At 38.7% G+C, this 15,605-nt stretch overlaps 1 protein-coding gene across 9 annotated transcripts in view; it reads right to left on the reverse strand.

The window, feature by feature from the left end:
* Positions 1-15,605, reverse strand: part of ZZZ3 (zinc finger ZZ-type containing 3) — a 119,866-nt gene that overhangs the window by 87,849 nt on the left and 16,412 nt on the right. For 8 of the 9 annotated variants that reach the window (XM_036347407.1, XM_036347413.1, XM_036347412.1 and 5 more), the window contains exon 2: positions 3,425-3,512. The gene's annotated coding sequence lies outside the window, so the exon portion shown is untranslated. Of the gene's footprint in view, positions 1-3,424; positions 3,513-3,798; positions 3,886-15,605 lie in introns of those variants that run through there. The other variant, XM_036347406.1, reaches the window with a different exon arrangement.

The raw sequence follows: 15,605 nt of genomic DNA on the forward strand, positions 1-15,605 counted from the left end.
AAGGGCATGTACCTTGGTTGCGGGCACATCCCCAGTAGGGGGTGTGCAGGAGGCAGCTGATTGATGTTTCTCTCTCATTGATGTTTCTAACTCTCTATCCCTCTCCCTTCCTCTCTGAAAAAAAAAAATCAATAAAATGCATTTAAAAAAATAAAAATCATCATTCTCAAAAAAAAGAGAAAAATATGCTGATGATATGCTAAGGCCGCTAGACCGCTTGCTATAATGAGCACTAACCACCAGGGGGCAGACAGTTGACCGGTTGACCAGTTGCTATGACGTGCAATGACTACCAGGGGACAGATGCTCTGACCAGTAGATTAGCTTGCTGCGGGGGTCTGGCCGATCGCCACAGAGGGAGATGGGCCGGACACGCCCTGGAGCCCTCCCACAGTCCCTGCCCAGCTGGCCAACCTCCCGCATTGTGCACAGGTGGGGTCCCTTAGACTGGCCTGCACCCTCTCACAAACCAGGACCCCTCGGGGGATGTTGGAGAGCCGGTTTCAGCCTGATCCCACAGGTCAGGCTGAGGGACCCCACTGGTGCACGATTTTGTGCATCAAGCCTCCAGCATATACATATATTTTTGGTACATAATTTCTCTTTTTTTGTTGTTGCTGTTAATCCTCACCTGAGGATATTTTTTCCATTGATTTTTAGAAAGAATGGAAGGGAGAGACAGAGAAACATCAATGTGAGACACACTGATTGGTTGCCTCCTGCATGCGCCTGGGCTGGATCAAGCCTGCAACTGAGGTATGAGCCCCTGACCAGAATGGAAGCCATGATGGGCTGCCGCTCTAACCACTGAGTAACTGGCTAGGGTTGCACCTTAATGATGTCATAGCCCAATGGTAAGGAAGATGAGTAGTATGCAAATTAATGCTCTAATATTGGTTCAAAGAAAAATCTAAGGGAGTAAAACCTTCAACTAAGATTGTACTGCTCCATTTACGAAGTAGAAAATATCAGGCTAATTCCCAAAACATGAAAGGTCCACATGCATAACTTATGAATCAGAGCTTCAACTTAAAGCAAATTAACTCAACCAAGACAAATGAGAATAGAAGAGATTTTGGACAGAAACTCTAAAGCAGTGGTTCTCAACCTGTGGGTCACGACCCTTTCACAGGGGTCGCCTAAATACATCCTGCAAATCAGATATTTACATTACGATTCATAACAGTAGGAAAATTACAGTTATGAAGTAACAATGAAAATAATTTTATGGTTGGGGGTCACCACAACATGAGTATCTGTATTAAAGGGTCGCGGCATTAGGAAAGTTGAGAACCACTGCTCTAAAGGTACCATGTACCAGGGTAGGAAAAAAGAGACAATTCTAGAAACTGACAAAAATCATCAGAGAAGGCACAAAAAACTGAAGAGTAACATAATCAAACTATGGTTAGGCTATTGGGTCCCAAAAACTGGTCTTCAGTGAGGTGAGTAAAATACAAAAAAAAAATACTTCGTTTTCCATAAGGATAGATTTACTCAATAAGTGCAACCTGACATTTCTGCAAATCTTCTACTCGTTTTTTTAACAAAATTAAAAGTTGGCAACCCCACACTAATCCCAAAAGTTTTTTTGAAAATTATACTGAACTGGTATATACATTTTTATAATTTTTTGTTAATTAAATACAATAATTTGGAACCACTAAAGTTGTAATAAAACTAATCTTATGTCATATACAAAATTAAGTATTAAAAAATAAAAACTATGAGGCTGTCGTTTCTAAATATTATTTAATAATTCCAATTCATATTAGCTGATCAAAGGGGTACTTAACAAAATGAAAACTTAAAACAAGTAAATCTAAAGAGATAAGAGTTTTAAAAACCCATTTGGAGCCATTTTTCTGTAAATTACAAAATCATTAACCAAGAGACCATGTCCTATGAACTTCATAATTATATGTTTATTTATATGCAATAATTCCATTAAATCCTTCTCAAATTTTATTATTCATTCCTATGCTGGCAATTTCAAGTAGTAAAATAATGTACTCTTATTTAGGTAGTGTTTACTTTCAGAAGTATAAAAAAAAAGGGTAACTAGTGCATCGAACCAATGATTTCATCAAAATTTTTTAAATTAATGCCAGGCAGAAGAGTTTAGTCAAAGAACAGTCTAAAGTAAAAAATTATACAGATTATATTCAGATTCAGTAAAAATATAATTGTGAGAAGGAGTACAATTTGAGTAACAGTGTAATAATGACCTGCAAACACAAAACAAATTATCTTTCATAAACACCTATATGTAATTCCACATAGAAGACAAATTCCAAGTTGATAAAATTCATAAATACTATTTTAGTATTTTTTAAAAATATATCTTTATTTACTTCAGAGAGGAAGAGAAAGCAACATCAATGATAAAAGAGAATCAGTGAGCCACTGCCTCCTGCATGCCCCCTACTGGGAATCGAACCTACAGCCTAGGCATGTACCCTTTATTGGAATCGAACCCAGGACCCTTCAGTCCGCAGGCCGATGCTCTATCCACTGAGCCAAACCAGCTAGGGCCACAAATACTATGTTATTTTTCCAATGACTTACAAATTCAACTTCACAGATGAACAGTCAACAGAAAATCTTCAAGTGCCAAATATACAAACCTTTCCACAATAACGATCTTTTTAAAATAAATTTTAAATAAATATACAGTGTCAAGTGAAGAAGTTTGCTTAACTATTGTCCATTTTACAGCAATAGAGTGAAATGGCAAAAGCCATCACATGTAGGAGGTACTTTGACTAAGAATACTTTAAAGGTATCCATTAGTTTTCCAAATTCAAAAAATGGACTGCATCATAAGGGGGAGGGGTACCTCAACATCATGTAGGAGGCAGGAGATCAATGACTCTTTCTAATCACTGATGTTCCTATCCCTCTCTCCTTCTCCTTTCCTCTCTCTGGAATCAATAAAAAACATATTGTTCACTTGTGGGTCTTTTGACCTTTTCCTCTGAGTATAAAGTCATTACAGTTTTGTACTATAACTTCAAGTAAGCTCCTTACAAATAGAGAATAAAATCAAAGAGTACTTTTCCCTTTCCAGAGGTGAAATCTAAAGTTACTCTTTAATATAGCTAACTCAGCCAGACTCAAGAAATCTAGTGGTTTGTAAACAAACCATTAACTGCTCTTAATTATATATTAACAAAGCATGTTTATTTCTGTAGTAGAAGCTCTGACCTTTTGAACAAATTAAAGAAAACTAGGACTGTGAGGATAGAAGATATTTGAAAACCATGGAAATACACAAAGTTCAGTCTTTGAATAATTCTGTAAACATACCAATCAAAGGTGATTTATCTACATGTTATAAACACAACTACAGCATAAATTTGAAAGTCATCTGAGTATAATGGGGCGGAAAGTTTTAGGTTCCAATCCAAACTAAACCACTTACTAGTTGTGTGACCTTGATCAATTGACTTCTGACACTAATTCCTCATCTGTGAATTGGGGGAAAAGCCTTCATACCACATAGAATTGTCCTGTGAATTAAATGAAAGAATTTAAGTATCCCCAGTACATAATATATAATCAATAGATGCATGTAATGTTGATTGTTAACACTTATTATGTTAATATGACAGGCACCATACTTTGTATTCATTTAAAACTCTCAGAAAAACTATGGAAGTAGGTATTATTGCCATGTTACACACGAGGCTTAAAAGTTAAATACTTTATTCAATACACAGCAAATTAAGTGGCACAAGAGTCTTAACCACTCTTCTGATATTATGTGCTTTATTACAACAAAGAACTTTCTCATACCTTCACAATAATCTCAAAAATGGGCTAGGCATCGTCTTCATTTCCAGTATGTGGCAACAACTCAAGAAATGCCTATGATCATACAACAAATAGAACCAGAACTTAAACCTAGGTCTCCTGCCTAAACCAGAGTTCAATCCACAAGACTCTGGTTTTCTACATTATGCTAATCCTATCTAATAAAAGACAAAAAGGCCCTAACCGGTTTGGCTCAGTGGATAGAGCATCAGCCTGCGGACTCAAGGGTCCCAGGTTCGATTCCGGTCAAGGGCATGTACCTTGGTTGCGGGCACCCCCCAGTGGGGAGTGTGCAGAAGGCAGCTGATCAATGTTTCTCTCTCATCGATGTTTCTAGCTCTCTATATATACCTTCTCCCTTCCTCTCTGTAAAAAATCAATAAAGTATATTTTAAAAAAGACAAAAAGGGTAATTAACCATACCTCCGCTACGCTTCCCATTAGCTAATCAGGGCCATATGCAAATTAGCCGCCATCTTGGATGGCGGCTAATTTGCATACTGAAGGCAGGGCTGGCCAGCACCAGACACCATCCAGGCCAGATGTGGCCCTGGGCAGCCGGGCTTAGGCGGCGCGGTCACGTCACCTAAGCCCCGCCCCAGCTGGGACCCCGGTGTGTCGCCTAAGCCCCCGCCACCTAAGCCCCGCTCCCAGCCCGGACCCCGTGTGCGGCCTAAGCCCTGAGCCACCTAAGCCCCGCCCCCATCCGGCCCCCAGGTGGGCCTGCTCCTGGGATCCCATGGCGATCACAGAGCAGGCAAGTGCGGAGGGTGGCGGGCCCCCAGGTTGGCCTGCTGTTGGGATCGCCATGGTGATCCCAGAGCAGGCAAGTGCGGAGGGCGGGCGGCCCCAGGTGGGCCTGCTGCTGGGATGGTGATCCCAGAGCAGGCAAGTGCAGAGGGCGGGCGGCCCCCAGGTGGGCCTGCTCCTGGGATGCCATGACGATCCCAGAGCAGGCAAGTGAGGAGGAGGGCGTCAGGCCCCCAGGTGGGCCTGCTTTTGGGATGCCATGGAGATCACAGAGCAGGAAAGTTCCCCACAGGCAGCACCCAGCAGGGCCTGCCCTCGGTCTCTGAAGTGATCCGGTGATCCATGAGCAGGAAAGCGCAGCCTGTAGGCAGCACCCCACCCTGGCCATAGCTCAGGGAGAGAAAAACATGCAGTGGAGGCCAGGAGCCTGAGAGATGAACACAGAGGGGCGCCTGCTCCAAGCCTCCATGGAGTGACTGGTGGCAGGCCCCCAGCAGACACACACACACTCTCTCACACACACACATACACACTCACACACAGCACCTGCTCTGAGCCTCCAATGCGGCCTGGGGACAGGCCACCAGTGGACACACACACACACACACACACACACACAGGACGCCTGCTCCGAGCCTCTGCTGCCAGACTGTGGCCATCAGTAGGACATCCACTGAGGGCTCCCGGACTGTGAGAAGGGCAGGCTGGGTTGAGGGAACGGCCCCCCCATCCCCACCCCCCAGTGCACGAATTTCATGCACCGGGCCTCTAGTCCTATATAATGAGAAACATGCAAGTTAACTGTCCCTCCGCTATGCTCAAGCCACGCCCACAAGCCAATCAGAGTGACTATGCAAATTAACCCAACATGACAGTTAATTTGCATATGCAGGTGTCAAGCGCCCCAGGAGGTGACGGCGTGGGCCAAAGGCGGCCAAGGCCGCGGGCTCCTGGGATCATTGCTGGCCTGGGAGGCGAGACCAGGCTTGCCTAGCCACGCCCGTAGGCTCCCGGGACCTTGCCAGCGGAGAGCAGAGTGGGAGAGGAGCGGGCAGAGAGCGAGAGGTTTGGAGGACTTGGCAGAGCAGCAGACCACTGGACATAGAGCACAGCGAGAGAGAGGGCGGCTTGTAGAGCGCGGCTCCCTCTGTCATTCCAGCTTCCCCATCACAGCTGTGGAAACTGACAGCAGGTAGGAGGAAGTCCCACCCCACAGAATCAGCCAGAATCAGCCTTTGGTCAGACAGCTCTCAACAGCCTGACAGCCAGGACTCTCATTCACCTGAATCTCAGACCATGACAGTAGAGAGGTGGGTCTATGTCTAAAGAACAACTGTTGATACAACGTGGCTCTGCAGCTGAAAGATGCCGGCGTTATCGACAAGAAGTGTCTGCACAGCAGCGTGCATCTGATCTTGAAAGAAGGCGGCATCTGCGACAGGATGTATCTGAACACCAGCTACTGAAAAACGTCGCTCTGATGCCGAAAAACACCGGCGTTATCGACAGAAAATGTCTAAAGACCAACGTGCCTTTGAAGTTGAAGGAAGGCGGTGGCGACAACAGAATATGTCTAGAGAACAGTCATCAACAAGTACTACCAATACTGGTAGAAACTGCCTTCTGAGCGAAAATGGAGTACTTAAGGATGCAATTCTCGAACACAGTTGTGGTGGAATGACTGTTCGATGTGAATTTTGCCTATCGCTAAATTTCTCTGATAAAAAGCCATCCGAGGGAAATTTACTTGATGTTGTAACAAAGGGAAAGTCTGTCCAAACGATATACATTTTCCAGATTACCCAGCATATTTAAAATTAATGACAAACGAAGATTCTGACAGTAAAAATATCATGGAAAATATTCGTTCCATAAATAGTTCTTTTGCTTTTGCTTCCATGGGTGCAAATATTGCATCGCCATCAGGATATGGGCCATACTGTTTCAGAATACACGGACAAGTTTATCACCGTACTGGAACTTTACATCCTTTGGATGGTGTTTGCTCAACTCTATATTTTGGATACAGCCAAAGCTACAAGTAAAAGATTAGCAATGCCAGAAAACCAGGGCTGCTCAGAAAGACTCATGATCAACACCAACAACCTCATGCATGAAATAAATGAATTAACAAAATCATACAAAATGCTACAAATCTGAAGCAGCAGCAAAAGGTATTGCTCCCACGGAGGTAACAATGGCGATTAAATATGATCGTCACAGTGACCCAGGTAGATATAATTCTCCCCATGTAACCGAGGTTGCTGTCATATTCAGAAACGAAGATGGAGAACCTCCTTTTGAAAGGGACTTGCTCATTCATTGTAAACCAGATCCCAATAATCCAAATGCCACTAAAATGAAACAAATCAGTATCCTGTTTCCTACATTAGATGCAATGACATATCCTATTCTTTTTCCCCATGGTGAAAAAGGCTGAGGAACAAATATTGCATTAAGATTCAGAGACAACAGTGTAATCGACATTAATACTAGACAAAATGTAAGGACACAAGTCACACAAATGCAGTATTATGGATTTCATCTCTGTGTAGGACACATTTAATCCTATTTTAAATTATTTTTTTAATATATATATATATATTTTTTTTTTTACAGAGAGGAAGGGAGAGGGATAGAGAGTTAGAAACATCTATGAGAGCGAAACATCGATCAGCTGCCTCCTGCACACCTCCCACTGGGGATGTGCCTGCAACCAAGGTACATGCCCTTGACCGGAATCGAACCTGGGACCTTTCAGTCTGCAGGCCAACGCTCTATCCACTGAGCCCAACCGGCCAGGGCTTAATCCTATTTCAAATGCAGGAAAATTAACTCAACAGTTTATCGTGGATTCATATTCAAAAATGGAGGCAAATAGGATAAATTTCATCAAAGCAAACCAATCTAAGTTGAGAGTTGAAAAATATAGTGGTTTGATGGATTATCTCAAATCTAGATCTGCAAATGGCAATGTGCCGATTGGTAAAATGATAATACTTCCATCATCTTCTGAGGGTAGTCCCAGAAATATGCAGCAGCAATACCAGGATGCTATGGCAATTGTAACGAAGTATGGCAAGCCTGATTTATTCATAACCATGACATGCAACCCCAAATGGGCAGATATTGCAAACAATTTACAAGGCTGGCAAAAAATTGAAAACAAACCTGACTTGTTTTTAATATTAAGCTGAATGCTCTTTTAAATGATTATCTGTAAATTCCATTTATTTGGCAAAGTAATAGCTAAAATTCATGTCATTGAATTTCAGAAACGCGGACTGCCTCACACTCACATATTACTGATATTAGATGGTGAGTCCAAATTACGTTCCTCTAATTAATTCCCTTTCAATGTACACGAATTTCGTGCATTGGGCTACTAGTAATTCTATAAACACTTGTGAATGAAGAAATTTCTAGCCCTAGCCACTTTGGCTCAGTGGATAGAGGGTCAGCCTGCAGACCAAAGAATCTCAGGTTCAATTCCAGTCAAGAGCACATGCCCAGGTTGTGGGCTCAATCCCCAGTAAGGGGCATGCAGAAGACAGCCAATCAATGATTCTCTCTCATCATTGATGTTTCTATCTCTTTCTCATTCTCCCTTCCTCTCTGAAATAAATAAAAAACAAATTAAAAAATATTTTAGCCCTAACCAGTTTGTTTCAGGGGATAGAGCGTCGGCCTGCAGACTGAAAGGTCCCAGGTTTGATTCCAGTCAAGGGCATGTACCTTGGTTGCAGGCACATCCCCAATAGGAGGTGTGTAGGAGGCAGCTGATCGATGTTTCTCTCTCATCAATGTTTCTAACTCTCTATCCCTCTCCTCTCCCTTCCTCTCTGTAAAAAAAAAATCAAAAAAATAGATTTTTTAAAAATATATAAAAAAATAAAAACAGAACTCCTTCCAGAAGAAAATAAGATAGGTTGTGTATGAAAAAAAATAGATTGATACATATCTATATTAGTTAATGCTTCTTCCCAATGGCTGTCAACATTCAAGTTGGCCAGAACATGAAATACATATTTACTTGAGAATGTCACCAACTTTATACTTACACAAAATCTGTAAGAATAAAAAATAGCCCAGTGCTTATTAAAGGATAAGATATTTTGACAGTACTATTATTGTTTTCTGTAATATGTTTCTTGCATCACTGAACCGAACTATAGAAGTTTTATATTTCTTTGTAAGTCAGTTTCTCCTGCAAAGTCATTCCCTCTCTTTGTTCATAAAGAGGGAAAGGATATCCATCTATGGAGAGATATGAATCTATCTATGGAGAAATGTGAGACCCAAACACAAGGCAGTGCATAAGGCCTGATACCAAAAGTGCACATCATTTTATTTATTTATTTTTATTTGTCTTCTTTTTACCCCCTAGAACAGAAAACTTAGAGAATCAAGCCAATTAGTTAATACTGATGCATTATTAAACATAGAATTTTTATTATCGAAATTACAATTTTTTCATCTAGAATTACTTTTACTTTGGGTTTTAGTCTTGACAATATTTTTAAATGTTTAAAAGAAACAACTAGCCCAGGCGGTGTGACTCAGTAGTTGAGTGCTGACCCATGAACCAGGAGGTCACAATTCAATTCCCACTCAGGGCACATGCCTGGATTGCAGGATCAATCCCCGGTAGAGGGCTGCAGGAAGCAACGGATCAATGATTCTCTCTCATCATTGATGTTTCTATTTCCTCTCCCTTCCTCTCTGAAATCAATAAAAAATATATTTTTAAAAATAAAAAATAAATCAATAAAAAAAAAAGGAATAACAACTTTTTTGTCCTGGCTGGTGTGACTTCATTGGTTGGGCATTGTTCCGTGCATTGAAGGATTGCTGGTTTGATTCCCATCATGGCATATGGTCATGGCATATACTCGGGTGCAGGCTTGATCCCTGTTTGGGGGCATGCAGGAGGTAACTGAATCAATGCTCTCATATCAATGTTCCTCTCTCTCTCCCTCTTCCTCCCTCTCTAAAAAAAAAAAAAAAATCAATGAAAATATTTTTTAAAATAATAATAAAAGGAACAACTACTTTTTTAAAACCAAAAGGTCACCTGATTTTTGTCAAAGATGAAACTACAGGAGAATGAAAAAGAAAGTTTCAATTTATTATGCTGGATTAACTAGATACCCACATGAATGTGTTTTAGACTACTATCAAATGTCATACACAAAAATCAATTCAGACAGACAATGGATCTATATGTTAAGGGTAAAAAATAATGCTTTTTAGAAATGAAAAAAAATAGGAGAGCATCTCCATGATCTTGGAGTAGGCAAAGATCTCCCTATAAAACAATTCACATAAAATAGTTTTTAAAAAAATGGATCAATTGGATTATATTATAGTTTAAAACTTCTGTCCGAGCAAAAACCATCAACACTTAACAAAATAAATATTAACCCACAGAGTGGAAGAAAATATTTGCAACTCATGCCTAAAATACATTTACTTCAAAAATTCATATAAACCATAACAACAAGACAGAGAACCCAATATTTTTTATCGCTTTTTTGTTGTTATTAATACTCACACGAGGATATTTTTCCATTGATTTTTAGAGAGTGGAAGAGAGAGAGAAAAAGACAGAGAGAAACATCAATGCGAGAGAAACACGTTGACTGGTTGCCTCCTGCACTTGCCCCGACTAGGGCCCAGGCCAGGGAGGAGCCTGCAACTGAGGTACATGCCCTTGACCTCAATCAAACCCCAGGACCTTTCAGTCAGCAGGCCAACACTATTCACTAAGCCAAACTGGCTAAGGCCCAATATTGTTTAAATGGGCAAAGACCAGGCATTTCATACACAATAGAGATACAATTAGCTAATAACATGAAATGATGATCTACTTCATCAGTCATCAAAGAAACAAAAACCAACAATAAAATTTTTTTTAAAAAGGCAAAACCAAATATTAACAAGAATGTAGAGCACCAGAACTCTGATATGCTACTGGCAGGAGTGTAAATTGATACAACCACTTTGAAAAACTATTTGGCATAGCTACAGTTCAATAAATACACTCTGTCTGACCCAACCAGTTCAATCCTAGGTATATACCCAATTTCTATTTCATGCATACATATAAAAAAAATGCATGTATATGTACATCTAAAGACATGTAGAGCAATGCTCATAGCAGCACTATTTGTGACTACCTAAATGCCCATCAACAAGATATATAACTTGCTGATTAGTCACACAGTGAAATAGTATACAGCAATGAAAATAAGTTAAAAGTTCATGCAACAATATAAAACTCACAAGCATACTGTTTAGCCAAATAAGAAACAAAGGAGAGCCTACTTTATGTCTGTTTATGTAAAATTCAAGAACAGGTAAAACTAACATGTGGTAATACAGTTCATTTACTAGTAAGCATGGCTGACCCCATCTACATGTACACATGTATATGTGTGCACGCATGCATGCATGTGTACACACACACACATACACAGCATACAATGAAAGCAGGACCAATCGTAGTCCTTCCATGAGATGTTATATGGCTAATGAGGCAGCCTAACACACAATTCTCTCTAGAGAGCAAAAAATAAGGCTGAAACTTTGTCAGTGACCAAGCCAACAGAAGGAGACAGTCCTAAGAGAATATCATTTAAACACTTAGATTTAGTTTTATCTGAAGCCAGATAAACAATCTGAACTTTTCAATTTCATAAGTAAAAAAAATTTCCTTAGTTGACTGATGACTTATAGGAAATGAGATGAGGAAGCATCTGTGTATCATTCATAGGTCCAAACTAGCTTGGTTATTCCTGGAATAGAAGACTGATTCATTTCAAGATACATTAATTAAGCATGTTTTGTACTATGCACTTACCATAATTAAGACATCTCAGCTCTGCACAACCATTTATCTTTAATGGACAGTTGCAAGTTAAATATTAATAATTCAGCAAGACCTATGTGAAATGTCTGATATAAAGATCCCTAGTATCTTCAATTTTTATAAATATTTTCCTTTAATCAATTTGCAGTTTTCCTCACCAAAGCTATTTTTCAAAGCTGCCTAACCACAATACAGCATTTTTTAAATATTTACAAAAAATTACAATTCTTTATTTTTTTCTTCAAAGAGGAAGGGAGAGGGAGAGAGATATACAGAAACATCAGTGATGAGAGAGAATCACTGATCAGCTGCCTTCTGCACACCACACACTGGGGATCAAGCCCGCAACATAGGCATGTGCCCTGACCAGGGAATGGAACCATGACCACGTGGTTCATAAATCGAAGCTCAACCACTGAGCCACGCCGGCTGGGCAATATAATTACGATTCGTAAGTGATTGCTTTCAAAAAGTACAAAACAGGTCTTACATTTATAAAGACTGTACATTCAAATTTCACAATACTGTACTTAGAATGGTTATGAATTTGTCAATTAGTAAAATTTAGAGAAAAGACTAAATTTTCATTAATTTTATTCAGTGATTTTTATCTTTAAAGATGTTATTCAACGTCAGTTTCTTTAAAATCCAGTCACAGGTTATAAAGGATTATTTCACCCTTTCTAAAAACCATGCTCCATCTGTCCTAAAAATTTTCAATGGTTTTGATCAGTGCAACAATCAAGAAAAAGTCTTAAGAGCAAATAATACAATTAAGATAGGACAAACCAATATAAGGCATTCCTCTCTCAGGAGAGAGTGCTCTCATCAGAAATATTTTCTGATATCAACGTCAAGGGCTAATATCAAAATGCAAAGACCTTGAATCTTATCAAATCTATAGCAATTCCTTTAATTTCTTGTATTTTTACCATCATTTTCTCAGAGAGGACAAAAAGTTTTTACCAGCACACTAATCCACCGCTAAGTGGATGCTCCACCAACTCTAAGAATCTATAGTGGAGGTTAAGGAGTTCCCAAACTAGTTTCAATATTTCAAAAACTTTTAACTGCCATAACCAAATATCATATAGTTTAATCTTGTTATTTTCAGTATTTATGTTCTATTAAGCTGCCACAAACTCTAAATTAGCCAATACGAAACCATTTCTCCTAAGGGAAATGCAGGGTGAAGTTCCTACAAATCTCTGGTCACATTTTCATCAGCCGAACAATATATAACCTTGCTTTATGTGTGTTTCTGTTTTAAAACACCTTATTTAGTATATGACTATGAAAAGAACACTGTTTACCATATGATTGCTGAAAGAAGGCAGGACACAACCTTATTAAAGCTCAGTTGGGAACATGTGCCTTGTGCTAACCAACTTATTATTTCATTTAGTTTTTTTCTAATAAACCTAATCAACTTTTTAAATGAAGTTTAATCTAATATTTTGATTTAAAAAATGAAAAATCTGGGGGGAGGGGAGAGACAGAAAAGGGCATAAAGGAGATAAATGGTAATGGAAAAAATCAATTAATTAAAATAAAATAAACTTTCTTTCAAAGAATAAGTGGAGGTGTGTGGGTGGAAAGGGTCTCAGAGTTTTTATTAATTCCTGCACATTAAAAAAAAAAAAATCAAACCTGAAGATGGCATGTCATATAGGGTAAAAAGTAGTACAATTGTGAGTACACGAAACAGAGTTTATTTTTGTATTATTATTTATTATTGCATTATTTTCCATATGAACAATGTAAACCTACATTTGCCCTACCCTGTATAGCAGAAATCAATAAAGGTTAAAAGAGACACTTGCTAGAAACTCTAACAGGGCATTTTGATATTCTACTCAAGGTTACAAAATTATTATAAATGCTGACTCTGACTTTAACTAAGGAAATTTTTCTTATTTGAAAAACCAGGGTAATTTGACAGTGAGGTAGCAACATATATCAGAGAAACACACAGGTGCCAAATACCAAATACTTGATTATCAGAACTTGAGGCTAAACATATCCCACAAGAGTTATTGCCAAAAAACACTTTATTCCATTGTTTTAAGTGTGTGGCACCATTTCCCACAGTAAGAGAACCCACAGTGTAAAAAATAATTAACTGAGAAACACAGATCATCAGAGGGAAAAAAGATATGTCAAGTGTCATCAAGCTTCCCTACTAAAAGCAAGTTTTAAACTGTCCTGCCTTATCGAAGTCTAATTTCTGGTTTTAATTTCAAACACTTATCACTAAAGCCTTTTATCTTTTTATATCTCAACAGAGGCCTGATGCACGAAATTCATGCAAGGGGCTTGGCCCTTGCAGCCGTGGCAGCTTGCCTCGGCCCTCACAGCCCCGGATTTGTCTGGAAGGTTGTCCAGAAGGACGTCCGGAAGGTCGTTTGGCTGTCCAGTCTAATTAGCATATTACACTTTTATTATTATAGATTACCACAGTTGGATCTCTACAATTATATAAAACCAAACTCCTAAGAACATCAAATCCAACTAGTTCCACCCACAAATGCAAAGGTTTCTCTTCTCAGTCCCCACACCATAAATCCCTCTGAAGCTTATAACCAACCAAGTCATCACTTCCTTCCTTCCTTTGAAACTCTCATCTTTCACCTCTACTTCTTTCTAGTTTTCCTCCTACTTGAAGGTAAAAATTTTCCAAGTCTCTGACCCTCCATTTTTTCATGCATTATGACTCTTCCTTTCTGCTGCCCAAAAAATGTACGTCCCTTTCTAATCCTCTTTCCATAGGTGAAGTTATTATAACTCTCTTTCAAATAATTTTGACATATAAGCAGTTTATATATCTATCCCCAACTTCCATCCCAAACTTCAGACTAGCATATTCTGAGCGCTCAATCTAGATGTCCCAAAAGTACCTTGTATTCAATAAGTACAGCTCCCTATTCATTTTCTTCCTAACTCCCCAAAATTATCTGTCAACAATTTCAATGACATATCTAACCACCAAACCTAAAAACCTTTGAGATATCTTAACTCTTTCCTTTTTCTACCATATAATATCAACAAACCCTACTTATTCTTCTAAAATGTCTCGAAAAAAACTGCCCACTCTTTCTATCCCAGTGTTGTTGCTTCAGTTCAGGCCATCATCACCCCATTAAATAAGTGTAATAGCCTAATTAATCTCCTATTCCTATCTATTATTTATCTGTTCACAATATATGTCTTCATAAACACAGCCTTGATTCTAATTTTTCAGTCCCCTAATTTAAAAAAAAAAAAGTACAACTTTCCCCCACCTTCAATTTCTGGAAAATTATTCATCAAAGTCCAATTCAATGATCCATCAGAATTAACTGCTCTCTTCCTTACTTCCATCATAACTAATTCTTCTATCGCAGAATTTACAATGTAGTTTGATATGACTCTATTTCCTACTTGATTATAGGCTCCTTGAAGGAACAGTGCAATTCATTTTTATTCTTAGTAACTTTATATTAAACAGAATTCACCAATACAACTTTTGTTATATTGAACTTTTTAATTGAAAAAGTATGAAATGAACTTTTTTAATCAAATTTCATACTTTTTAAAATTCCTTACTTTTAAGCAACTCACACTGCAGGTTCCTGCCTGTGGTCTAAGGCAAAATTTTGAAAGTTGCTTTAATTATCTATCCTTGACTGCTAAGTTGTTCAGAAATTTCATAAGCACAAATGTATATCTAAAGCAGTGAATCTCAACCTTCCTAATGCCGCGACCCTTTAATACAGTTCCTCATGTTGTGGTGACCCCCAATTTCATTGTTACAAATTGAACATAATTAAAGCATACTGATTAATGACAAAAACAATATGTAATTATATATGTGTTTTCCGATGGTCTTAGGCGACCCCTGTGAAAGGTTCGTTCGAAGGACAAGAACAAAAATAACCTATTTAGATACATCTTTAAGTTTCACAATGATACCTTTGTAACATTTTATTAAAAGTTACTTTATACCTATTAATGTAATATTCTTAATGCTGATGAGATATCCTATATTTCTCTACCTCACCTCCAAGGATGGAAAATAATACCCAAAACTACTATTTTCTGTAAGCCTTTTTGCCTGTTTATAGTCTTCTGGCATACTCTGAGTCACTACAAATTAAGGAAAGTTATTAACACCTCTCAGTTGCTTTGT

The sequence above is a fragment of the Myotis myotis genome, unplaced genomic scaffold (genome assembly GCF_014108235.1).
Source record: "Myotis myotis isolate mMyoMyo1 unplaced genomic scaffold, mMyoMyo1.p scaffold_m19_p_2, whole genome shotgun sequence".
NCBI classification, from domain to species: Eukaryota; Metazoa; Chordata; class Mammalia; order Chiroptera; family Vespertilionidae; genus Myotis; species Myotis myotis.